At 50.5% G+C, this 26517-nt stretch overlaps 1 long non-coding RNA gene and 1 pseudogene across 1 annotated transcript; one reads left to right on the plus strand and one right to left on the minus strand.

The window, feature by feature from the left end:
- Positions 1 to 239: 239 nt before the first annotated feature.
- On the minus strand, positions 240 to 16624 carry LOC101133790 (protein-lysine N-methyltransferase EEF2KMT-like; annotated as a pseudogene).
- LOC129524281 (uncharacterized) lies at positions 5423 to 7977 on the plus strand. Its single transcript, XR_010134922.1, has 2 exons — positions 5423 to 5606; positions 6802 to 7977. It is a non-coding gene; the product is annotated as an uncharacterized lncRNA (long non-coding RNA).
- Positions 16625 to 26517: the final 9893 nt, after the last annotated feature.

Here is a 26517-nt window from a genome sequence, read left to right on the forward strand (position 1 = left end):
ATAAATTTTGAAGGCTAAAGTTGAAGAATTTTCACAAATGTTAAACATTTTTTTAAAAACTAGGCGTTGCTCTGAACCTACTCTGGTTCTAGGGGTACCTGATTCTCCAGTTGTTTTTTGCTCAGTTAAACTCTGTCAAATTTAATTTGTCTAAAGTTTTTCTTTTATCAGATGGTATTGTAAGGTTCTTGTATCGGTTTGAACCTCGAGAGCGCGCCAACAGACAACATGACACAGTGTGGAGCAACATGCTGTTTTAATGAGAGCCTGGGTGCTGGCGGGCGGAGGCCTAAAACGGTGTCAGTCCCAAGTGAGGATGGGGCAAAGGTTTTATAGTCTCCTGTAAACAGGAAGTGTCCTGGTCTGACGTAACTGCAACGTTGTACCCAGATGGCCTCTTTCTCCATCTTCAGAGGTACTTGTCTTCCGGCTGGCTCTCTTCCTGCTTTTGCTGTCTTGCTGGTGCATCTGCTCACGCACGCTGCTGATGCAAGCGGCCTTGTGCCTTGGGGCTGGGCCTGAGAAGGGAGGAGTTGCTCATCCCCTTAAGCTTTCAGGCCCTGGAGAGAATCTTACAATATCAGAAGTGGGATTCACATAGCGCTTCCCGTGACCCTCCAGGAATATCGAGTGACCCAGCGAGGTACTGTAACCACCCTATGGGTTCATTTTGCCCCCTGCCCAGATACAGACAATTTATCAAGACAGGAAAATTGCAATAGAGAAAGAGCTTAATTCATGCAGAGCTGGCTGAACAGAAGACTGGAGTTTTATTATTACCCAAATCAGTCTCCCCGAATATTTGGAAGCCAGACTTTTTCAATGATAGTTGGGGAAAGAGAGGGGAGGTGACTAGGCAATAGGTTCTTGCTGCTGGTTGGTTGGGGGTACAATCACAGGGATGTTGGAGATTGTCCTCATGCACTCTGAGCCACTTCTGGATGGGGCCGCGGGAGTGGTTGGCAGGTCTGGGTGGAGCCATCAGTCAGCAGACAAGCAAAAACCTGAAAAGACATCCGAAAAGGCTGATCATGGGTTCTACAATAGTGATGTGATTTGCAGGAGTAATTGGGGAAGTTCCATGTCTTGTGACCTCCAGAATAATGGCAGGTAATCATTTATGTCTACACCTTAGCAGAAATCAGGCTCCTCCCATCCTCTTACCCTGGTGGTCTCTCATCAGCTTTACAAATGTGGTTGAGCTTTGGAGAAGAGCTATTATCATTTAAACTATAAACTAAATGTCTCCCAAAGTTAGCTTGGCCCATGCCCAGGAAGAATGAAGGGCAGTTTGAAGGGTACAGGCAAGACGTGGGGTGGTTAAATTTTCTCACTGTTAGAATTTTTGCAGAGGGAGTTTCAGTACTTGCCTGCCCACTGTGTCCATTGCTCTCACAACTGGGGATTACTGCTAAATTCTCTCTCAGATTCTGAAGCCTCGCTGATTTATGATTTGAGCTGAGTTTGTTTGAGCAAATTTTTTATCCAAACTGCGTTCAGAAGTTGTGACGGAAACTGGACTGGGTACAGGATCAGATTGGATCCAAGAATTAACTAGCCTGGATCCAGTTAGAGACCTCAGATGTCTGATTGGGTCAGACAGGAACTGGCAGTAAATGGCCAAATTGCGGTGGAGTGTGAACTTTGGCTTTTGGAAATTCGCAGGAATTTTTGTATTCTGTCACCTTTGTTTCTTTTTCTCACATGCTTAGTAGGGAAAATCATTGACAAAGTTGATCAAGGGGATCTGAGAGCCAAAGGCAAGATCCAATGTAAAATGAAACCCTTAATTTCGGAAGAGCTGAGTACACTCCACCTTCCAGCTATGCCTACATTTACATGGATAAATATGAGTCCCTGGAAGCAGCAAACGCTTACAAAACTGTCAACATCTTACTAAAGATGATTTAAAATCACAGTGGAATATTCCAAGTGAACAATACCTCACTTTAAGAAGTGCATTTAGAAATGAGGTTGTAAAATGTTTCTTATCAGACTTAAAGTCTGCGTTGATATTAATGCCTGACAGGTATCATGAGGCATATTTGACCCCGACTTCCTGGCAATGCCTGAAATAGTCTCTCAGGTTAAATTTTAAAACAGTCTTGGCTGAGGAGGAAGTCTATTCAGATGGTTGGGGGGGCCTTAGAATTTTATTTTTGCTTTACAGACCTGACACCTAATGAATGTGTGAATAGGAAACACCTAGATGCTCAGAAGAATGGGTAGTGAAATATTCGTATTCATATACCAATCAGAGAGTTTTGGCTGATCACAGGCCGCCAACTGTTCAAACCACATTCAAATAAGGTAAATGCTGAGGTGTAACCAAACTGGCTGCTTCTCTACCTCACTGCCTTTTCTGTACATCATTTTCCTTTTTCTCTTCAGCGATTTTCTCTGACTACGCAGTAGCGCAGAGCTGCTCTGAACCTATTTTGATTCTGTGTCTAATTTTTGAGTCTGATTTGTGAATCATTCTTTGCTCAGTTAAATTCTGTTAAATTAGGCCAGGTGCAGTGGCTCACGCCTATAATCCTAGCACTTTAGGCACTGAGGCAGGCGGATCACTTGAGGTCAGGAGTTCAAGACCAGCCTGGGCAACATGGCAAAACCCTGTCTCTACTAAAAGTACAAGAATCAGCCAGGCATGGTGGCGAGCACCTGTAATCCCAGTCACGTGGGAGGCTGAGGCAGGAGAATCACTTGAACCCGGGAGGCGAGGTTGCAGTGAGCTGAGATTGCACCAAGGCCTTCCAGCCTGGGCGACAGAGTGAGACCCTGTCTCAAAAAATAAAGAAAGAAATAAAAATAAATTGACGAAGGATTGAGCATGCAAAATAGAATCAGCTTCTGACCCTGAATACCCTGCAGTGAGAATTCCCCTGTGGTTCTCAGGCTTCTGTAATTCCAGCAAATACACTCTTCCTTCAGGTTCACTAAAATGCAGATATTGTAAGATAATGCTCATTTCTCCCAGCTTGCTTCAATAATAATGATCATCATAGTAATTTACAGCTTAATAGTCAACACTGCCTTTTTAACCCTGTCTGTGAGACTGAACCGTAAACGTGACATTCTTTGAAGTAAAGCTCTCAATTAATATACCAGACTACATAAACTCCAATAACTTACCTTTCCACGGAAAGAGAATATGTGGGTATTCTCTTTGAAGACAAATGGTGGAGAGTAGACTCTCATCAAAGACCCTCTGGCAGTAGTAAGTTGCATTTCAGAAGGTTCCAGAAGGTTCTTTGGAAGGCTACAGTTTGGGATTGGTTCTCAGATGTCTGTCTAACTGCTTTCTAAGGATGAGGACTCCTGGTTCATGCTTTAGCTATACCCACAGGAGCAACAGACTAAGACATTCCTCCACACAATAAGAGACCCAGGCAGTGCAGAGCCATGTGGGTCTTATCTGGCCTGTTGTCCACAGTCTGGTTTTATCTTAGATCTAGCCTGGTGCAATCCATGTTGTGTATTGGCACTCCACTTAAGTTTCCTGTTTGTAAAAAGCCCCTTTCATTCGGTGATTCCTCAGGGCTTTAGGGGAACTTTCTGGAAACCAGGAAGAAGGAAATAAAGGTGGTTTTGCTGAGGATGGGTGACGTTGGGCACGGGACCCAAATGAGTGGTTTGAGCAGAAAGTAGCCTCCACGCTGGACGAATGCAATAGCCCTGCCATGATTTCATTGTAGGGCTGTGACCGTCTACGACAAGCTGGCATCTTTCTTTAAAGAGGCACCTCTGGACCTACAGCACCGGCTCTTCATGAAGCTGGGCAGCACGCACTCTCTGTTCAGGGCCTGGTAGGCCTCCCATCCTCAGCTGCCTTCTCTCCTGCTCGCCACTGCCCTGGCCTCTCCCCTTCTCACTGCAGACCTGGGAACCCACTCATCCAGGGGTTGGCAAACTAAGGCTACAGGCCAGTCTCCTGCTTTTGTAAATCAAGTTTCACTGGGACACAACACACTCATTAACTTCTGAGTTGTCTATAGCCGCCTTTGAGCTACAATAGCAGAATTGCGTTTTGCAACAGAGAACGTGTGGCCTGCAAAGCCTGAAGTATTTACTCTCTGGCCCCTTAAGAAATGTTTGTGGACCCCTGCACTGTCTTACTCTCCTGCCAATGGGTTCCCAGGCCTGTGGCAGGATCTGTGGACCTGTGTGTCCCCTGGGGTGTCTCATGAGGCTAAGGAAGGGACCTTTGTGCAGGTCCACATACCCTGAGGTGTGCCCCTGGGTAAGCTGGGGTGGTGTGGGAGGGCGTCCTAGCACCCTCATCTTGAGTCCAGGGGATGATAAGACAGTAAGTCCCGTGGAGAAAAGGAATTAGTCAGTCTTGTTTGCTGTTGTAACCTTAGCACCCAGCAACAATATCAGAGAAAGCAAGCCCAAGCCTTCGATGGCAGGGGTGGCCTGGTGCTGCTGTTGCGGCTGGGCACCCCAACCGTTGGGAGCCTGCAGGCCTTGCCACGGCAGGAGATGCCCGTTCTGGGTCCTGGGCCTGCTCTGTGGCCTCTCACAGGGTTTTTTTCTCCTCCTTCAGCTCAGAACCTGAGGACCCAGCCATGGAGCGGTCGGCCTTCATGGAGCAGGATGCTGGGAGCGGGCTGGTGATGCGTCTCCATGAGCGGCCAGCCCTGCTGGTCAGCAACACACCTGGACAGGTCTGCACGACCCCTGGGGCACTTGGGGCTGGTGTGACGGGCACCTGGCCAACCTGTGTTCTCCTTACCCCTGCCAGTCCTGGATGCCCCCACCCCGCCACGGTCTCAATGAGAAGGGGAGGGCGTGTGAGCTGGAAGAGTGCTGTCTAGAAACAGGCCCCTGACATTCAATTCTCTTCTCATAGAGGACGAAGACTTCTCTATCTTGCTGGCAGCTTTAGAAACTAGGTGTGTGGCTGTGGTGAGGAGCTCTGGGCTTGTCGGGGCCACTGAGCTGTGAGCTGCTTGCCTGGCCTGCAACATGTTCCTGTCCCAGGCTACTGGGTGGGGCAGCCTGGGGACAGTAGGGGTGGTGGAGGTGGGCCTCCCTGAATCCCCATTTGGGTCATTGAGTGACCAGGTCCTCAGGCTGAAAAGCCCCCTCCAGGAGAGTATCTCACAGAGGCTGGGGGCCTCCCTGACAGAGCAGTGCACTTTCTCCACCTGACCAGGTGACTCTGGCTATTGTTTATTTAAAAATTTTTTTCTGAATGGGGATGGTGGCTCACACCTGTAATCCTAGAACTCTGGGAGGCTGAGGCAGGCAGATCACCTGAGGTCAGGAGTTCGAGACCAACCTGGCCAACACGGCGAAAAACCGTCTCTACTAAAAATACAAAAATTAGCTAGGTATGGTGGTGGGCACCTGTAATCCCAGCTACTTGGGAGGCTGATGCACAAGAATTACTTGAACCCGGGAGGCAGAGGTTGCAGTGAGCTGAGATCACGCCATTGCATTCGAGCCTGGGTGACAGAGTGAGAGTCTGTCAGAAAAAAAAAAAAAAAAAAAATTCTATCAGAAATTCCATGTAGAATTGTTTCTTTTTTTAAACACAGAGTTTGAACAACTGACTCTTCATGGACACAACCTTCCTTCTCTTGTCTGTGTGATAACAGGTACTGCCTGGGACCCTGGGTGTCTGTTTGGTTGGGGGATGGCGGAGGGGGAGAGGCACGCAGCCTTCACCCTGTGCTTCCCACGATCTTGTCTCCTTAATCCTCACTGCAGCTCTCTGCCATAGGGTCTTATACTGCTTGACATGCGGAAAACTGAGGCTCAGAGGGTTTTACAGCAGGGCAGGGAGCCCAGATGTGAATCTGTAGATACCAAGCTTTCTACTTTTTCAGTAGTTTCCAAGCATCTTTTTTTTTGTTGTTACGTCATTGGTGTCTTTTTTTTTTTTTTGAGACAAAGTCTCTGTCACCCAGGCTGGGGTGCAGTGGTGCGATCTCAGCTCACTGCAACCTCCGCCTCTCACATTCAAGCAATTCTCATGCCTCAGCCTCCCGAGTAGCTGGGACTACAGGTGCCCACCACACCCAGCTTATTTTTGTATTTTTAGTAGAAACAGGGTTTCACCATGTTGGCCAGGCTGGTCTTGAACTCCTGACCTCAAGTGATCCACCCGCCTTGGCCTCCCAATATGCTGACATTATAAAAATGAACCACTGTGCCCGGCCATGTCATTGGTGCCTTAACCAAGCCTCTTTTAATTTTTCAAATGGTAGAGCCCCTGTCCCACAGTTACTGCTGCTGAGCCCTTTCAAGATGACTCAGTGAGGAGGGAGAAAAGCGGAAGCGGTGTAGGAAGAGGCGGGGTCTGGGCCAGCTGCTGGTTCTGCTCTCCTCCCTCCTTTGGCCTCTAGGCTCCCAGGAGTGGTTTGGAAAGCGCGCCATGTGCTCTGGAGGCTGTGGCAGGGCAGGGGCGGCTTGGAACCCGCACCATGTGCTCTGGGGGCTGCGGCAGGGCAGGGGGAGTCCTCGTGTCCCCTGTGCACAACACAGACAGAAGGCTGGGTCCACCCAGTGGGCGGTCAGTTGCCAGGCCAGTGCTTACCCCGCCATGTTTGCAGCCCGAGGCCAGCTGGCTGCAGCTACAGGGCTATGCGTCAGGGGTCAGGGTGCACACACCCCTGCAGGTCTCGGGGCTCCTGGGTTGCTTCTGGAAGGGCCCAGATGGGGCCTGACTGGAGCTGCCGAGGGGTGGAGCTTCTGGGAAAAGGATCCCTCCTAGGGGGAGTGTCTTGGGCCTGGGGCCATGTGGCAGGGACAGAGACGGGTCCATGGCAGTGTCTGCTCTTCTCTGTGAAGTCAAAGGGCCTCTGAGGGAGTATTACAGCCGCCTCATCCACCAGAAGCATTTCCAGCACATCCAGGTCTGCATCCCCTGGCTGGAGGGCCGAGGACTACCCCCGCTTCTAGGTGAGAGGCCAGCAGGAGGCTCAGGGAGGAGGCAGGGCCTTAAGCAGGGGGAACAGGTGTGGGCATGATGTACTTTTTCTGAAAAGGTGGCTCTGGAGGCCACTTGGGGACAGGACTTGGGCTCTGGCTTAACTCCTGGGAGGAGGCTACTTCCTGGTGTGCCAGCCCCTCCCTGCCAGGTGGCCCCAGAGGCCCTTTACCAAGGGGTTTGAGGAGGCCACGTCCTTTCAGCCTGCCACACCCTCCATTCAGTCCTCTTCCTTCCTGCAGGAGGGCTGGGCCTGGGGTTGGGGCCACTGTTGCCCAGGTGTGGGAGGGCAGTGGCTTTGGGAGGTGGTCGGGGGTCGCTTGGCCTCTGTGTGTCCTACTGTCTTTGTCAGTGAGATGGGACAGTGACAGCACACCCTCACAGGTGCTGGGGGCTGACAAATGTCAGGTCTGAGGACAGTGGCTGGCCCACTACGGGGCCAGTTCCCCTTCTTTACAGTCACCCTGCTCGTCTTCCATCGACTGGGTGCTCAGGACAGTGGTGTGGTGGATCCGCCTGTACAGCCTGTGCTCCAGCGTCCTGCAGGCCACAGCTGTGTCCAGCCCTGACCCCAACTGCCCCTCCTGCCACCTCCATTTTATAGATGAGGAAACCGAGGCCCAAGGGCTTAGGGAACCCTGCTCTGAAGCACATAGTAGGGCTGCTGGGCTCAGACCCTCCCTCCCTGTGCTGAGCTACCCTCCTCCTGCCGCAAGCCCCCCACGCCCCAAGCCCACCCTGCTCACCGGCCTCTGCCCGAGTTCCCCTCATGGTGTGGGAGTGTGGGGCATCCTAGCTTTTCCCTGGTGCCCAGTTCTTTCACTTCCACTGGAGTCCTGCAGGGACAGCTCAGGGACATGCAGGCCCGGGTGAGCGTGGGGGCTCACCTAGCTCGGTGGTGAACAGCTGGCACGTCTCTCGGTTGCGGACAGCGAAGGCCACATAGACCTCAGGAGCCCGCTGGTGCTCCCGGCAGGCAGCCAGCCTCTGCAGGACCCCGACCAGCGACACAGTGGCTTCTGGGCAATACAGCACGTCTATGGTGAAAGCTTCAGGTTACTGAAAGGGACCAGCGGACAGTTCCAGGTCATGCTGACCTCAGCAGCAGGGCGAGGCCAGAGAGGCAGCAGTCATATGAGACTATTAGATGCCATTTGACCATTTGAGCCATTAGATGGAAGGGCAGTTACTTGGGTGAAAAAGGAGAACCCTTAGTAGAGAAAGCTGCAAGAGACCGAAGCAAAAGAAAAAAATCTCCAGACTCACTGGTGTTCCTTACAAAAACAGCTCTGGTTCTCGGCCTATCTAGAGGGCTTCAAATGACACAAAGCCTGACCCTGCTGTGAACTTCGTGTTTCAGGTGTCTGCCGATTGGTCTGCTGGCTTGCAGGGGTGGGCCTGTGTCCCTGGCCACCGCTGGACCTGTGGGTTTCAGGGCTGGGACCCAGGACCACAGGCAGAGCTCTGTTCCACCAGAGAGGGGACTGAGTGTGCTGTCAGGGGTGAGGGGTTTTTTGTGGCCCAGCCAAACACCACCTTCTCTCAAGGGCCCTGTCCTCATCCCAGAAGTGGTTGTTTTCCTCCTGTGGTCTCTGAAGGACACAGGGCACGGCTCTGGAACAGAGCCATGTGGTGATGACTGTAATGGGAGTGTGCCTGTCCCCAACAAGAGGGCTGTGGCTTGAAGGTCACCTTAAGAGGCACCCCTGTCCTTGTTATCACCCTGGAGGCCCAGAGTAACTCTTCTGGAAGCCCCATCATGTCCATGCCCGACAGCGTCCATTGTTCCCTTTTCCCAGAGCCAAGAGCTGGGTAGAGCTGCAAGGACACCGCCTGCACAGGGTGCTCAGGGCTGGGCATTACCTGCTGCAATGACAACATCTAGCTGGAAGGCAGAGCGCTGATGGACCATCACTACGTCCCAGTCCAGCTGGGCCATTGTCACCCTAGGGCTGTGTAAGTTGGCAGTGATGTCTGCCTCTAATGAGAGGCCATTGAGAAGGACATTTCCTTGGAGCTGCTCGAGGACTGGGCTGTGACAGTCGCTGAAGATGTATGCCCGGGGGTGGCATATCTTGCAGATGGCCAGGCCTGTGAGGCCGGTGCCACTGCCAAGCTCTAAGACAGACCTAGTGAGAGGAAAGGGGACCGTGTCTGCGACTGCACCAGGGTAAGCCTGCCTTGGTGCCCTGCCGTGCGCCCCAAGGTCACCTGTGAGTGAAGGCTGCCGGGTTCTCGATGGCCCATTCTGCAACATAGAGGGTGGCATCCCATGTGACCAGGCCCGTGGTACCGTGGGAGATGATGGCCATGCTTTCGGAGAGTGTGACCGAGCCTCCCAAGGGCTGCACCAAGAGAGGGCGAGAGAGTCAGTCCAGCAATCAGAAGGCAAGTGGCTTAGAAGACAAATAGCCATCCACCACATGGCCAAATAAACCATGACAGGACCAATTGCCACTCAGCAATGAGAAGCAGCTAACTGTTGACATGCCAAAAGCTTGCACGGGCCTCAAGGGTGTCATGCGGCGTGAAAGACACTCATCTCAGGCCAAACAGGATTCCATTTATCCAACATTCCTGAGACGACAGAATTCTGGTGATGGAGCACAGGTCAGTGGTGGCCAGGGGCCAGGTGTGGCTATGAAGGGGTGGCTGCCTTGTGATGATTCAATATGCTATGTTTTTCCTTTGTGGTTTTCTGTATCTATGTTTTATCTTATTTTTTTTTTGAGCTCTGTCACCCAGGCTGGAATCAGTGGCATGATCTTGGCTCACTGCAACCTCCACCTCCTGGGTTCAAGCAATTCTCCCGCCTCAGCTGCCCAAGTAGCTGCGACTACAGGCGTGAGCCACCATGTCAGGCTAATTTTTGTACTTTTTTTTGAGACAGAGTTTTGTTCTTGTTCCCCAGGCAGGAGTGCAATGGCGTGATCTCGGCTCGCTACAACCCCCACCTCCCGGGTTCAAGAGATTCTCCTGCCTCAGCCTCCCGAGTAGCTGGGATTACAGGCGCCCACTGCCACACCCCGCTAATTTTTGTATTTTTAGTAAAGATGGAGTTGCACCATGTTGGCCAGGCTGGTCTCAAACTCCTGACCTCAGGTGATCCACCCGCCTCAGCCTCCCAAAGTGCTGGGATTACAGGCATGAGCCACCACGCCCAGCCCAATTTTTGTATTTTTAGTAGAGACACGGTTTCACCATATTGGCCAGGCTGGTCTCAAACTCCTGACCTCGGATCCACCCGCCTCAGCCTCCCAAAGTGCTGGGATTACAGGCGTGAGCCACTGCGCCTGGCTCTGTCAAGTATTCTTTGAGGACTGGGCACCACGTCCTTGTGAAGCAGGTAGTGTGTATTACCTATTGGACAAATGCCCAACAACCCCACGAGACATGCTATTGTTGTTGAAGTGCTTGATTTACAGACAGGGAAACTGAGGCTAAAGAAGGTTAACGGACCTCCTGTCTAAGACTGCAGAATGGGTGAGTCAGGATTTGAACCCACACCCACGTTTTCACTTTGTCTGTGCAGGAAGGGTATCTGGGCTGTGAGGGGGAGGAGGGTGCCCTTCTCATACCAACAAATAGCTCCGGTGGCCCTGGGTGGACTCCTTGGCCATCAGGGTCTCCGCCAGCGCCTCGTACAGCTCGTCCAAAAGCTCCGTGTGGACAGCCTCGTGCTGGGGGCAGACAGAGCGAGAGCTTGTTTGCTTTCGTTCTAATCTGTAAAAATAGCCAGATGATTTTCACCAAGTTTGCAGGGGAGATTTGGGATGGAATGGTGTGATACCGGCCAGCTTGCATATAAAATATTCACTTTGTTGGGCATGGTGGTGTGTGCTGAATAGCCCCAGCTACGCTAGAGGCTGACATGGGAGGACTGCTTGAGCCCAGGAGTTCGAGGACAGCCTGGGCAACAGAGATCTTGTCTCTAAAAAGAAATAATTCCACTTGGTAGGGAAACCTGGACGGGAGGGCCTTCAACAAGAGGTGTTGAGAGGGTAGGGTTAGGTGTAGTCCAGGGCAGGAGACAAGGATTCCGTGAGAGCTGCCACATGACCATGACAGAGAGCTCTGTGTTTGGATCAAACATAGGAGGAAAACAAAAGGTGCTTTTAAGTGAACCCAGGCAGAACTGTGAGGGCGGCCCATGCTGCAGGCTGTGGCTGTCAGCAGGCCACTTCTCCACAGCTGGCCCCGTCCTAGGATTCACAGGGCAGCAGCAGGGTACACTGGGTGACTGCTGCTCTCTCCTAGTGGCACAGGGCAGACCTGCTGGTGACCAGAGATGCACCCTTTTGGGGAGGACTAGGGAGAAAGCAGGTATTGGAGAAGCAGGGGATTGTTTATTTGTTAAAAGTGTGGCCCTTTCACTCAGCAGGTCTGCTACTGCCTACTAAGGAATGGCCTCTCGACATCCTCATGTCAAACCCTGCATGTTCGGGCCCATCTTTAAAATCCATCCTAGGCCAGGTGCGGTGGCTCATGCCTGTAATCCCAGCACTTTGGGAGGCTGAGGCAGGCGGATCACCTGAGGTCAGGAGTTCGAGACGAGCCTGGCCAACATGGTGAAACTCTGTCTCTACTAAAAATACAAAAACTAGCCAGACATGGTGGCGTGTGCCTGTAGTCCCAGCTTCTTAGAAGGCTAGGCATGAGAACTGCTTGAACCCAGGAGGCAGAGGTTTCAGGGAGCCGAGATTGTGCCACGGTAATCCAGCCTGGGCAACACAGTGAGACTCTGTCTCAAAAAATAAATAAATAAATAAATAAATAAATAAATAAATAAATAAATAAGTAAAAAATAAAATCCATCCTGTATCAGTGAGGAAAGAGCTCATTCCAGCAGGATCAATGCAGAGAATTCACCAGAGGAACTAGTTCCAAAGGTATGGCAAGAGCTAAATCTTCCAACAGGGGCCCGTGGGGCAACCCAGAGACGGACAAGGGCAGGAAACTCCAAACCCTTCGGCGGGCAGGACAGAGGGTGTGGGTGAGGGTTCCAGTGCTGTGGGCTAGACCAGCCTGGTAGGAATGAGAATCAATATGCTAGGAGTTGGGGCCCCAGAGAAGCAGCTGCTGTGGAAACCCCAGGAGGCAGAGTGAGGGAGAGACGCTGGCCTCCCCTTCTTCCCGCCCTGCACTGTCTCCCATGGGTCACACACATCTGCAGCCAGTTGCCTGGGGAGGGCCCTGCCATGCTGGGGTTTGCAAAGTAGGCCCAGGGCCTGGGAATGACGGGGGCTCCAGCACGCAGGTGGCTATGCTGTCCGGCTACTGGGCGGACACTGCCCATAACTGACCTTTTTGATGAGTTCTGAGAGAAAGCACCGGGCATCTTGACTGATGGTGGGTGCTTCACACACACAGGATGCTTCACAGTCTACAGCAAAGGACAATGTTGGTTGCTCGAGAGCCCGTCTGAAGTCTCCTATGAGCTTCAAGCCAACACAGCAGAGGGCAAACTCCAGGCTACCCGATCCCTTAGCAAAGATGTAGATGGACACAGCGTTCTGGCCCCACGCATCTGAAGTTTGTCTTAAGATATAAGCCGTTTCCTAAAAATGCTTCCACTGCAGTTGCACAGGCTATGGCAGCATTTCTAATGCCCATTCTAAGCAGGAACACAGGGCATGTAGGCCCAAACCACCTCCCTCCCAGGGGAGCCAGTGTGAACCAGGGTTTGCAGTAAGGACAGTCACCAACTGTCTGGCTGTATGGAAGAGGCGGGAAGGCCCACTCCGCAACTGCTCTATGGGAGCGTGTGTCCCTGGGGACAGGATGGAGGGGAGGGGACGCTCAGGGTGACACTCCAGCTAAAGCCAAGAGAAGCCAAGTGCAGGATGAGCAAGTTCCAGGCAGTGGGAACAGCCTGTGCAAGCTCTGAGGTGGCCACGGGCTGGCACTTGGAAAGGAGGGCAGAGGGACTGGTGCAGCAGGAGTGGGGACGGTGGGAAAACAGGAGCCTGGAGGGAGAGGGAGGAGATGGTCCGCAGCGCCTGCTGGCTGGGAGGAATGCAGATTCTGCCCAAGGGCAGCAAAGTACCCCACGCAATACACAGGCTCTTCATGCTGGTGCTGGTTTTTCATTTTTCTGACACAGAGTCTCGCTCTGTTGCCCAGGCTGGAGTGCAGTGGCCTGATCTTGGCTCACCGCAGCCTCCGCCTCCTGGGTTCAAGTGATTCTCCTGCCTCAGCCTCCCAAGTAGCTGGGACCATAGGCATGCACCACCACGCCCAGCTAATTTTTTTATTTTTAGTAGAGATGGGTTTTTGCCATGTTGGCTAGGCTGGTCTTGAACTCCTGACCTTAGGTGATCTGTCCACCTCAGCCTCCCAAAGTCCTGGGATTACAGGCATGAGCCAGTGCACCCAGCCTTGTGCTGGGTTTTAAAGCAGCTCTCCCTACATTTCATGCTTCACCACCTACAAGAGTGAGGCTCAGGGTGAAACTTAGAGCAGGGTGCAAGATAACTTCAGGTATCTCCATGCTCAAAGCCCTGACCTACTGTATTGCCCCGAAAGTCTTCCCTGCTGTGGCTGCATCTTTTCCACGTGGATAATGTTGGTTCACCTCTAGCACAGGAATTCTTCACCGGGGCTCCTAGGATGGGCTGGGTGGGTGGGGGTGGAGGATGTCTGCCTCCCCTGAGTTTGTATGGAAAATGTATTCTTCTGGTGCACTTCTGGGAGGAAGTCTATTGCTTTGTCTTTTCAGAAGGGCTCATGGCCCTTCGAAGGTTAAGACCCAGGATGCAGGGTGATCTGCACTTGGCCCTGAAGGCCAAGGTCAGCCTGTGGCTGGGCCAGGTGGTGATCCTGGCTCTCACCTGCATGCAGATGCACTTGAGTCCAAACCCCACCCTGGGCAAAGCAAGGGCCCATTTAGGTCTAGAAGAGACAGGAGTGGGCAAGACAGGCCTCATGAATGCAAAAAAGAAAGTCTCTGAGCATCTACCAAATGCTAGAAGCTGTTTTGCACCTGTCATCTCTGTTTTTGCTGTGGATGGTTTAAAAAACATTCCCTAGATTTCCCCCCTCTTGCAGATTTTTGTATATTCTGATGTCTTTGTCTAAGTCTTAGAAAACGAAAGCGCAGGATCTGTCAGAGGTGCTGACACCCACCTGCAGTGCTGACTCAATGGTTTTGTTCTTTGAACAGGGGTGTTTTTAAAGGGTACAAGCACACCTGTGGTTCTTCTCTCAGGTCTTCCGGAGAGATTCAGGAGGCAGGGTCATGAGTCCCAGGGACTCTGGGATTCTTACCTTCTGCAAAATATCCCTCAGCAGCTCAGAATCTGATGAGTCTCTTAACTTTGCTTCTAAGCTCTGTGTGGACAGGAGAGAGAGAAATCTCAAGGGCGCATTCACAGGAACATTAAACACGCAATAGAATGTGTTGGCAAAGCACTATGTGATCCCTCCCTGGGGACGTGGAGCCACTTGGAAGTGGAAGCCACAGCAGCTGAAAGCCTGACCTTCAGATGTCGCAGGGTGCACCTGGATGAGTCACGGGAAGAAGGCTGACTCTTGGCCGCATTAGTCCTGGCTACTTAGCGGCCACCCGGGTCATGGGCCAGTTGCCTGGTTGGACTGGTCACCCAGGAATTACCAGGGCAGCCATGGCACCAAGGTTTGACGGGCTTGCCATCTGAGTTTAAGTGGAAATGCAGAATGTGCCCATACCAGCCTGGGTTACATTGTCCTCTTACAGGGGCCTCAAGCCCAGCAGCGAGCTTTGGCTCCCGAGTTAGGCAGACTGTCTTGGCTGGTATGTGACACACGGCAAGGCACTTCATTTCTTCTGAGCTCCTTCCATGCCATAAAAGGCCCTACAAGGCCTGGTGCTAATCCCTGTCTCTGGCCTGTTCTCCCTCACCCCTGGCCCACCCTGCTCACTCCACTCCAGCCACACTGGCTGCCTTGCTGTTATTCCTCAACCACAGCTGGCTTGTTTACACCACAGGGCCTTTGCATATCCTGTTCCCCAAGCCCTTCCCACGGCTGGCCGCTTCACCACTCAGGCCCCAGTTCAAATGCTACTTCTTTGGGGAAGGCTTCCCTGATTCCCCGACTTTGGTGACTCTTCTCCCCAGTTGCTCCATTCACCATTTCCCTGTTTTATTGGCTTTAAAGCCACTCTCATCTGGTCTTTTCTTGTTTATTCATTTACTTGTTTATTCTCTGGCTGTCCCATGCAAGCAGAGCCTCATCTATCATGGGTACTGCTGATCCATGGTGCCTGGCTCACGGAAGGCATTTATTAAACATTTTGAGACTGAAAAAAACACTAGCTAACACCGACATGCATTTACCATGAGCCAGGCACTGATCCACAGGCTTTTGTACTCAACGCTGACAACAACCCTAAGAGGTAGGTATCATTATATCCCCCATTTTATTAATAAGAAAACAATAGCACAGAGATATGCAGTCACTTGCCCAAGGTCACACAGGGCAAGGGGTTGGGCCAGGATTTGAAGCAGGCAGGCTGTCTCCTGGGTCTGAACTCTCAACTACTTCACCCTAATCAAACAATCTCTCTGATCAAATGTGAGTGATAATAATAGTACCCACCTCGTGGGTGTTGAGGGTGAGCCCAAGTTAGCATTCAGCGTGGGCATGTGAACAATTATAGTCAGTATTGAATGGAGACCTATGATGCTTTTATGAAGGTTTCTATTTTGGGTTAAAAATGCACAAATTTCTCCTGACCAGAAATGGTCTCTGGGTGCTAAATATTTCATGTCAATGGAATAACGCAAATGATTAAGCAACACCCCATAAAATGGGGCAGACCCAGGGAGGAATATATATCCAAACTGACTCATCCAGTGAGCTCACTGCACATGAATTACAAATGGAGTGGGGTGCATTAAGCCCCTCTGCTGGCAGAAGGGAGGCCGCTGCCTGTCATGCGCCTGTGCTGAGAATGGCAGGTCCCCAGGGAGAGGAGAGGCCACCCCCTTCTCTGTCTCTTCCATCACAGGCATGAAAGCCTCAGCCCATGAGCTGATTCTGTGCAGTGCTCGACATGCAGATGAGAACACTGAGGCACGAGGGACAGCCTGTGACCTGGTCACCGCGCTCAGGGGAAGGTGGTTACCCGCGGGCCGGAGGGCGCTGACTTTTTAGAATGGGCGAGGGCAGCTGTGTCCGAGTGACCAGAACCATTACTGCCTTTAAAAAGTCGTGAAAATGATCGTGGACTGTACCCCACACCGAGCGCGCGTCTGCCCCCCAAGGCGGTGGAGACACCCCCAGCTTCCGCCGCCAGCTCGCGAGGCAGAAGGGGTGCGAGCGACTCTGGCCAGGCCCCAGGGACGGGGACCGGGTCTCGCGGCCCTGACCGGGGAGAGCCCAGGAACGCACGTGGCCGGAGCGCCGGGGGTTTCAGCACGGAGACCCATCCCGTCTGCCCCTGGACTCCCGCGAGCCCCGCGGGCCTCTCCGCTCGCCCTGCCGCCCACCTGCCAGGGGAAGGAGCGCAGTGTGCGCGCCGCGAGGAAGCGGCGCTCGAAACCCTGCAGCAAGAGTTCGGTTCCCGCGTTCTCCTCGGGCGCCATGACGTGGGCGGGGCCGCAGTGTTGCCGGGAGACCTGGAGGAAGCAGGGCCTGGACTGAAGAGGGGGCGGGCCCAGGGCAGTGCGCGGGGACAGAGAGGGGGCGGGGCCTGGGGGTATGGTCAGGAGGAGCGTCCTGGGGGCGGACTCTAGGGCGGGGCCAAGATGAGCGTTAGGAGGGCGGGGCCTGGGGTGGGGCCACAATGAGCGTCATGAGGGCGAAGCCTGGGGTAGGGCCAGGATAAGCGTCCTTGGGGCAGGTCCTGGGTAGAGTCCAGGTTGGCGGGTCCTGGGGCGGGGCCAGGATAGGGCGATCCTGGAAGCTGGGCTTCGGAAGCATCCAGGTTGGTGGCGTCCTGGAGGCGGTGCCTTGCGTGGGGGCAGGATAAGAATCTTGGAGGCGGGCATGAGGGCGGGGATAAACGCCATTGGGTTCAGGAGTCGGGAATCAGAGCAGAGCCCAGGAGACAGGTCTTAGGGCGGGGCTAAGGCCAGACCTAGAGAAGGGCTCAGGAGGCGGGGCCGAGGCGGGGCGTTGACTATGTCGTAGCACATGGCCAGGCGGTGCGCGGACTCTGGGAGGCGAAGCTTAGGAAGGGCCCACGTGGGGAGGGGCCCAGGGTCCGGGAGGCGGGGCCGAGTCCGGGCTGCGGGCTGCACTCAGGAGGAGGGCCCTGGGAGGCGGAGCTTACGGAGGAGCCGGTGTCGGGAGGGACCCAGGAACTGGGAGGCCGGTCGGGGCTGGGCTCAGGGGCCGAGACCTAGCTGGGCTTGGGGCAGGGCCGAGACGGAGCTAGGGGTCCAGAGTGTGGGAAACGGGGAGGGGTTTGAGGAGGGGATCGGAATGTGGCTCAAGTTCGGGAGGCGTTACCTGCGGAGGGTTTGAGGCAGGCCCAGGAGCAAGCCCACGGTCTGCCGACGGGGGGCCAGGGGCGGGCCCCAGGATCCGGAGCTTCAGGTGGGGCCGAGTCCGGGTTTGGGGCCCGGGAGGCGGGGCCAGTTAGGGCGAGGGTCCCTGGGATCGTCGGGTCAGGCCTTGGGCTAAGGTATGCACTCTGGCAGTTCCTCCGCCTTCAGGAAGGTCTTTTTAGCAGGGGCCTTACGGGTGCGCGCTTCGGTCCTGGAGGCCTTATCCTAGCCTCCTCTCCATCAGCGCCACCCGTCTGGGGCCTGAAACGAGGGAGCTTTCCCTCTGTTCCCCAGCCTTTGGACTGTCACCAAACAAGCCATTCGTTCACCAAATACTTATTAAGCGCCTACCACGTGCCTGACAACGGAGATGTAACGGTGAGAAAAACTAGGTGTGGTCCAGGCCCTCCAGGGGCTCAGGGGCTCGTGGAAGAAGTGGAAATTGAAGTATTTATCACACAAATGAGGATAAAAGTACAATAGCGATATCTGCCACCAACGTGAGCAGACAGAGCTAGCGGGGCTTGCAGGAGGAGTTTTGATCTTGCAGGCACAGGAAGGAGGAGTTAGCTCCTGCGGGGTGGGATTGGGGGTGGTGGTGATGTAGACGTGGGGAGAGAGTGGAAAACAACAAAAATATAATGATTTTAGTTCAAAGTTATTGTGTCTTGAGTTGAAAGGCAGGGCAGTTAGCAACACAGTTCAGATTTCAGTACTGCCCCTGAAATCTGAACTGTATTCAAAGTCTAAAACGTTTACCTTAGCAAATTCCTCATAAAACTCCATTTGGAAGAGTCCCGAGAGCTAATTTGTTAAGTATACTTGCAGAAGGTAGATGAGGAGACAGATAAAATCTTATTATCTCTTTCACATGAGAGGCACTTGAGCCCTGCTCAGCTATGAGAATAAGAGAGGGGAATTAATTCTAATTGAATACACTTGTTCTCTTATAGCTGTTGTTCCCCACCAGAACCAAATGAGCGCAAGATCTGACAAAGAAAAAAAGAGGTTCATCTTTTATTCCCCCAAACCCTTTCATTTAAATCAAGAGGGTGGGATATGGTTATTGCTGTGTTTTTAGGCAGAATCAACGGTTTCTGGGTCTGAGATGTTGCATACACCCTCGCAGTCCCTGTATCCTGAGATGGAGTCACCTGAGAATCCACAGCAAGTCCTAACCAGGGATGGATCTGGGTGATTAAGGAAGGTTGGCTTCAGAACTGCGCCAGGGGCACTGCTTTGCTTTTGCTGTTTTGATCAGCTCTCTGCCTGCAGGAGACAAGAAAAATCAATGGGAACAGGTTAGTTATACTCATAAATCCTGGGCTTATTTTATTAACTCACATAATAGCTATTAATTGTCTTTCCTCCAAGGAGCAAAAGTGTATATACGGTCAATGCCATAGTAAGTAACACTGTATTATGTTATACTAAAATATTAATCTAGGTTCGTTCAGTCTTTCCTGATTCCATAGATTGGAAGCGGATTGAAGAAGGACGCTAGTGGACCACAGAGCTGAGCCATGCACACAGAAAAAATCTTTTTTTCTTTTTTTTTTTTTTGGAGACGGGGTTTTGCTCTCTTGTTGCCCAGGCTGGAGTGCAATGGCGTGATCTCGGCTCACTGCAACCTCCACCTCCCATGTTCAAGCGATTCTCCTGCCTCAGCCTCCTGAGTAGCTGGGATTACAGGCGTGAGCCACTATGCCGGGCCATTTTTGTATTTTTAGTAGAGACAAGGTTCGAACACGTTGGCCAGGCTGGTCTCAAATTCCTGACCTCAGGTGATCCACCCGCCTCTGCCTCCCAAAGTGCTGGGATTACAGGCGTGATCCACTGTGCCTGGCCAGAATAAATCTTTATCTTGGTGTGCAGTCTCTGGTGAGGGACAAATGTCATCTCTCTTGGATCTGAATCTGGAAGGATCAAGGCACTGAAGGGATATTTTTGTTTCAGACAGTCTCCTTCTGTTGCCAGGCTGGAGTGCAGTGGCACGATCTCAGCTCACTGCAACCTCTGCCTCCTGGGCTCAAGAGATTCTCCTGCCTCAGCCTCTCAAGTAGCTGGGACTACAGGCACGCGTCACCACGCCCAGCTAATTTTTGTATTTTTAGTAGAGACAGGGTTTTACCATGTTGGCCAGGATGGTCTCAATCTCTTGACATCATGATCCACCTGCCTTGGCCTCCCAAAGGGCTGGGATTACAGGCGTGAGCCACCACGCCCGGCCTCACTGAAGGGATTATTTTAATGTCACGTGGCTCTCACAGGTGCGGTGTGTTCGGGTGCAAGTGAAGATTACGACTGATGCTTAAAAACAAACGTAAAATTCCAGGTGGTGTTGCTGTGGGGAGCAGCATTAGGAAAATCTGAGTGGTTTCAGTTGCAAGAGTGTGCGTGTACGTGCAAGAGCTACAGTCAAGATTCAACTTCTGGCTTTGAGGGTCTCTTTAATAACAGTAATAGCAACCTGAGTCAGTTTAACAGTATGGAATGGTTGCCTTTTAGAAGTTAAGCTATGGGCATGGAAGTTCAATCAGTACTTTGAAGTTTTTCCTTTATCTCTCCTATGGTTAATGGTTTCTGCAGAAAAGGACCAATTGATTTCTTTCTAAAACGTTGCTTCAGGGTGTAGAGTCCTTTATAGGTCATGTGTCAACTTACAGAAAATTTTTATAGTTCAAATATAAATTACGTTCAATGTAGACTTTGGAATAGAATTTAAGGTTAAGTAAAGTTTCCACTTTCCTTAGGCTGTTTACAGTGCCCAGCAGGCCCCATCATATCGAGATGGAAGTTATGTTAAAGGAGGAAGTTGGGCAGGGATGGGCAGAATAAGGAATATGGACAGCTCAGGCTAATGATACAATGATTGAGATGTAGAAAGAGGGCCAGGCATGGGATAACGCCTGTAATCCCAGTGCTTTTGGAGGCCAAGGCAAGAGGATCGCTTGAGGTCAGACCAGCCTGGTCAACAGAGTGAGACCTAACCTGTACAAAAAAATAAAACACAAAAAAACAAAAAAAATTAGTTGGGCATGATGGTGTGCACCTGTAGTCTCAGCCACTTGGAAGGCTGAGGTCAGGGGATCCCTTGAACCCAAGAGTTTGAGGCTGCAGTGAGCTATAATCACACAACTGTACTCCAGCCTGGGTGACAGGGTGAGTCCCTGACTCAAAAAAAAAATTGAGTCAGGAAAAAATTTGAAATCTTAATCCTCAGTACCCAGGAATGTGACCTTATTTGGAAATGTGGTCTTTCTAGATGTAATCAAGTAACGATGAGTCATCCTGGATTGGGGGCTGCTGGTGAGGGGGCAGATGCAGTGACTGGTGTCCTTATAAAAGAAGAGAATGAGGGCCGGGCATGGTGGCTCATGCCTGTAATCTCAGCACACTTTGGGAGGGTGAGGTGGGGGGATCACTTGAAGTCAGGAGTTCGAGACCAGCCTGGCCAATAATAACAATAAAAAAGCCATTTTAGATTCCAATCCACTGAAAGAAAACTGTCCCTTATTTAATGTCATGCTTATTGGATCCATGAAGTCTTTGAGAATTTAAACTACATGGACACTGCTGTCTGTGGTGGTGGAGAGAATACCAAGGATTTAAAGGTCTTTAAGAAAGAGAATGTAGAAATCGTACCCATTGGAAACAGCAAGATGATGATAATCGTACTGACAGTAATAATAAGCTCAAATATATAGAGCTTACTATGTATCATGAATTGCTCTGAATGCTTCGTAAATATACGTTCCCTCCTTTACCCTCATGGCAGCCCAGTAAAGTCGCCATTCCCCATTTTACAGCTGGGGAAACTGAGATACAGAGCTTTTCTGCACTGAGTCATCAGGAGCAAATGCTAGATCAGGTAATTGAACCCAAGCAATCTGGTTCCAGAGCCAAATAGATGTATTTTTTATGGTATAAAACATATACATACATTTTTAGGGGAAGGGTGGGGGTAGGATGGGATGAGGATTCTGGGTAATTGCTTGGTAAATGCCAAATACCTTTCTCGTCTGTCCCTCTTTTCAAATGATAAAGTAATGTCAATTGCAGCACTTTTTTTTTTTTTTTTTTGAGACAAGGTCTAGCTGGAGTACAGTGATGCAGTCATAGCCCACTGCAGCCTCAAATTCCTGGGCTCAAGCGATCCACCCACATCAGATTCCCAAGTAGTTGGGACTACAGGCCCACACTACTATGCCCAGCTAATTATTTTAATTTTTGTAGAGATGGCAGGTGGCGGTGTGGGGGTGTCTCTCTATGTTGCCCAGGCTGGTCTCGAACCCTTGACCTCAAGTGAACCTCCTGCCTCAGCCCCACAAAGCTCTGGAATTATAGGTGTGAGCCACTGTGGCTGGCTACAATACTATTTATTTATATTTTGGACCAACAGATGTTCTAGCATCTAAGAAATGTGATGCTCTCTGTACATTGAAGAGTTGGTCTAATATTTGTCCTGGTGGATACAGAAATTGCCTGTCTGCTCCGCTCTGGTTGAAGAAACAAGTCCGACTGTCTCTGAGGCTATGGAGCGGTCCATCAAGAATGAAAGCCCTCTGCCAGGCACGTTGGCTCACACCTGTAATACCAGCACTTTGGGAGGCTGAGGCAGGTGGATCACTTGAAGTCAGGAGTTCGACACCAACATGGCCAACATGGTGAAACCTTGTTTCTACAAAAAATAGAAAAATTAGCTGGGCCTGGTGATACATGCCTGTAATCCCAGCTACTCAGGAGGCTGAGGCAGGAGAATCACTTGAACTTGGGAGGCAGAGGTTGCAGTGGGGAGCTGAGATCACAGCACTGCATTCCAGCCTGGGCGACAGAGCGAGACTCTCTCAAGAAAAAAAAAAAGAATGAATATCCTCATGATGGCCTCAAGCACATTGGTCCCTGAAGAGAGTCAAGGAAGGCCCACTTTACTCTGCACTGCAAAGCAGGCAGGTGGACAGGAATCTGAGAAGTGGATTCAGTGAGAGGCATTGACCCAAAGGATTTTCTGCCTAATGGTCAGTTCAGCAGAAGATTAAACTGAGCACAGCATCCTGTTCCCTGAAACCATCTGGTTTGTCAGTGGGGAACGTTCTTGTCTCGTTAAATGTCCTCATGCTACTGTCAAGATATCCTGTTACAAAACGTCATAAACCAGGTTTACAAATAGTCCAAGTGATTGTGGAATTTCTCCTTGGCAAGGCCTTAGCTATGAGCTTGCGATTGTTGTGCAATAATCTCAGTGTTCTGGGCCACTTGAGGGATAAAATATACCTTAGGTGATAAACTGTTGTATTTTAATGTGAATATTTCCACCAACATTAAACAGTAACCCCATGAGTTTTCTCATACCTGTTACACTCTGGAGTTGCAACAAGCTGACATGAAGCAAGTTGCAAACATAATGATCGCATTTGGCTCCTATTCACAGCAAGGGTTCTTCAAGCTGTACCTGGGACAGTCTTCCCTCACATGAGGCTTATAGCATCATTTATTTCATTATTTATTTATTTTTTGAGACGGAGTTTCGCTCTGTCACCCAGGCTGGAGTGCAATGGCGCGATCTTGGCTCACTGCAACCTCCGCCCCCCCGGGGTTCAAGCGATTCTCCTGTCTCAGCCTCCCGAGTAGCTGGGATTATATGCACCCACCACCACACCTGGCTAATTTTTTTATTTTTAGTAGAGACTGTGTTTCACCACGTTGACCGGGCTGGTCTCAAACTCCTGACTTCAGGTGATCCACCCGCCTCAGCCTCCCAAAGTGTTGGGGTTACTGGTGTGAGCCACAGCGCCCGGCTATAGCATCACTTAAACTTTGTTTCTGCCATGAATTTTTAGGTGTTAGTTAACAAAAAATAGACCACCTCATTTATGTCTCACAGTTAGCATTGGTTTTTGTGTTTTCTTTAGGCTCGTTTTTTAATTGTTTTTAAAATTGTGAAACAGGGTCTTGTTCTGTTGCTGAGGCCAGAGTGCAGTGACACAGTCTTGGCTCGCTGCAGCCTCAACCTCCTGGGCTCAAGCAATCCTCCCACGTTAGCCTCCTGAGTAGCTGGGACTACAAACACGAGCCACCACCGCTGGCTAATTTTTAATTTTTATTTTTTTTTTTTGAAATGGAGTTTCGCTCTGTCGCCCAGCAGGTTGGAGTACAGTGGCGTAATCTCGGCTCACTGCAACCTCCACCTCTCGAGTTCAAGCGATTCTTCTGCCTCAGCCTTGGCACCCACAACCATGCCTGGCTAATTTTTAAAAAACATTTTTAGTAGCGACAGGGTTTCACCATGTTGGCCAGTCTGGTCTTGAACTCCTGACCTCAAGTCGTCCACCTACCTCAGCCTCCCAAATTGCTGGGATTACAGGCGTGAGCCACCACGCCAAGCCTAATTTTTAAATTTTTTGTAGAGACTAGGTTTTGCCATGTTGTCTAGGCTGGTCTTGAACTCCTGGGCTCAAGTGATCCTCCTGCCTTGGCCTCTCAAAGTTCTGGGATTACTGGCATAGCCCTTATGCCTGGCCCTTAAAGCTGCTTTTTAATAACAGCTTTATTGAAAGATAATTCACATACCACACAATTTGCCCATTTAAAGTGTATCATTTGGCCAGGCATGGCGGCTCACAATTGTAATACCAGCACTTTGGGAGGCTGAGGTGGGAGGATCGCTTGAACCCGAGTTTGAGACGAGCCCGAGCAACATGGCAAAACCCTGTCTCGACCAAAAATACAAAAAAATTAGCTGGGCATGGTGGTGTGTGTCTGTAGTCCCAGCTACTCAGGAGGCTGAAGTGGGAGGATGGTTTGAGCCTGGGAGGTGGAGGGTGCAGTGAGTTGAGATTGCACCACTGCACTCCAGCCTAGGCAACAGAGCCAGACCCTGTCTCTAAATAAATAAATAAAGTGTATAATTCAGTGGTTTTTAATATATTCACAGAGTTGTGCAGCCATCATCACCATCAATTTTAGAAATTTTAATTACCCCAGAAGAAACCCTGTATCCATTAGCAGTCACCCTGTTTCCCCCTGACTATCCCCACCCCTGGCTCCTGGCAACCATTAATCTACTTTCTGTTTCTTTGGATTTTCATATTCTGGGCATATATATATAATATATATATATTATATATATTATAATATATAATATATATATTATATATATTATAATATATAATATATATATTATATATATTATAATATATAATATATATAATATAATAATATATATAATATATATATTATATATTATAATATATAATATATATATTATATATATTATAATATATATAATATATAATATATATATTATATATATTATAATATATATAATATATAATATATATATATTATATATTATATATATATAATATATATATAATATAATAATATATATAATATATAACATGTATGCATATATAATATATATAATATGTGTATATAATATATAATATACATATATATTATATATATATATATAAAAATATATATATATAAAATCATCTAATATTTGTCTGGCTTCTCTCACTTAACCTAATGGTTTCAAGGTGTATCCAGGTTGTAGCATGAATCAGCCCTTCATTCCATATTTTGGCTGATTAATGTTCCATCACACGGGTAGACTGTACTTGTTTGCTTATTCATCTCTTGTTGATGGGCATTTGCGTTGTTGCCACCTTTTGATAATTATGAATAGTTTTGCTACCAGCATCTGTGTGTGTCTTTGTATGAACAGGCTTGCATATTTTTTGATATGGGCAAATGAGAACCAGCGGCAAGGGGCCTCTGTGGTGACATTTTTGGTGATCTTCGTGTACTCTGTATAATGATCAGCCACTCAGGCTTGGGGGCAGCACTTAACCTTACATTCTTTCTTTTTTTAAAGATAGGGTCTCTCTCTCTGCCACCCAGGCCAGAGTGCAGTTGATGCAGGGCAGGGGAGCCCCGAAGTGGAGCATAGTGTGTCCGGAACTGGTGGGTTCTTGGTCTCACTGACTTCAAGAAAGAAGCCGCGGACCCTCGCGGTGAGTGTCACAGTTCTTAAAGGCGGCGTGTCCAGAGTTTGTTCCTTCTGATGCTCGGATGTGTTCAGAGTTTCTTCCTTCTGGTGGTTTTGTGGTCTCGCTGGCTTCAGGAGTGAAGCTGCAGACCTTCAAGGTGAGTGTTACAGCTCTTAAGGTGGCGCGTCTGGAGTTGTTTGTTCCTCCCGGTGGGTTCGTAGTCTCGCTGGCTTCAGGAGTGAAGCTGCAGACCTTCGAGGTGAGTGTTACAGCTCATAAAGGCAGTGTGGACCCAAAGAGTGAGAACCAGCAAGATTTATTGCAAAGAGCAAAAGAACAAAGCTTCCACAGTGTGGAAACGGACCCCAGTGGGTTGCCACTGCTGGCTGGGGCAGCCTGCTTTTACTCCCTTCTCTGGCTCACCCACATCCTGCTGATTGGTCCATTTTACAGAGAGCCGATTGGTCTGTTTTACAGAGAGCTGATGGGTCTGTTTTGACAGGGTGCTGTTTGGTGCATTTACAATCCCTGAGCTAGGCACAAAAGTTCACCAAGTCCCCACTAGATTAGCTAGATACGGAGTGTCGACTGGTGCGTTCACAAATCCTGAGCTAGACACAGGGTGCAGATTGGTGTGTTTACAAACCTTGAGCTAGATACAGAGTGCTGATTGGTGTATTTACAATCCCTTAGCTAGACATAAAGGTTCTCAAAGTCCCCACCAGACTCAGGAGCCCAGCTGGCTTCACCTAGTGGGTCCCAAACGGGGGCCACAGGTGGAGCTGCCTGCCAGTCCCGTGCCCTGTGCTGGCACTCCTCAGCCCTTGGGTGGTCGAAGGGACTGGGTGCCCTGGAGCAGGGGGCGGTGCTCGTCGGGGAGGCTCGGTACTCATCGGGGACGCTCAGGTCGTGCAGGAGCCCATGGCGGGTTGGGCGGAGGCTCAGGCATGGCGGGCTGCATGTCCCGAGCCCTGCCCTGCAGGGAAGCAGCTAAGGGCCAGTGAGAAATTGAGCAAAGAAGCTGCTGGCCCAAGTGCTAAGCCCTTCACTACCCGGGTCCAGCGGGACCGGCGAGCCACTCCGAGTGCAGGGCCCAGTGAGCCCATGTCCA

This window comes from Gorilla gorilla, chromosome 7 (assembly GCF_029281585.2).
Source record: "Gorilla gorilla gorilla isolate KB3781 chromosome 7, NHGRI_mGorGor1-v2.1_pri, whole genome shotgun sequence".
Taxonomy (NCBI): Eukaryota; Metazoa; Chordata; class Mammalia; order Primates; family Hominidae; genus Gorilla; species Gorilla gorilla.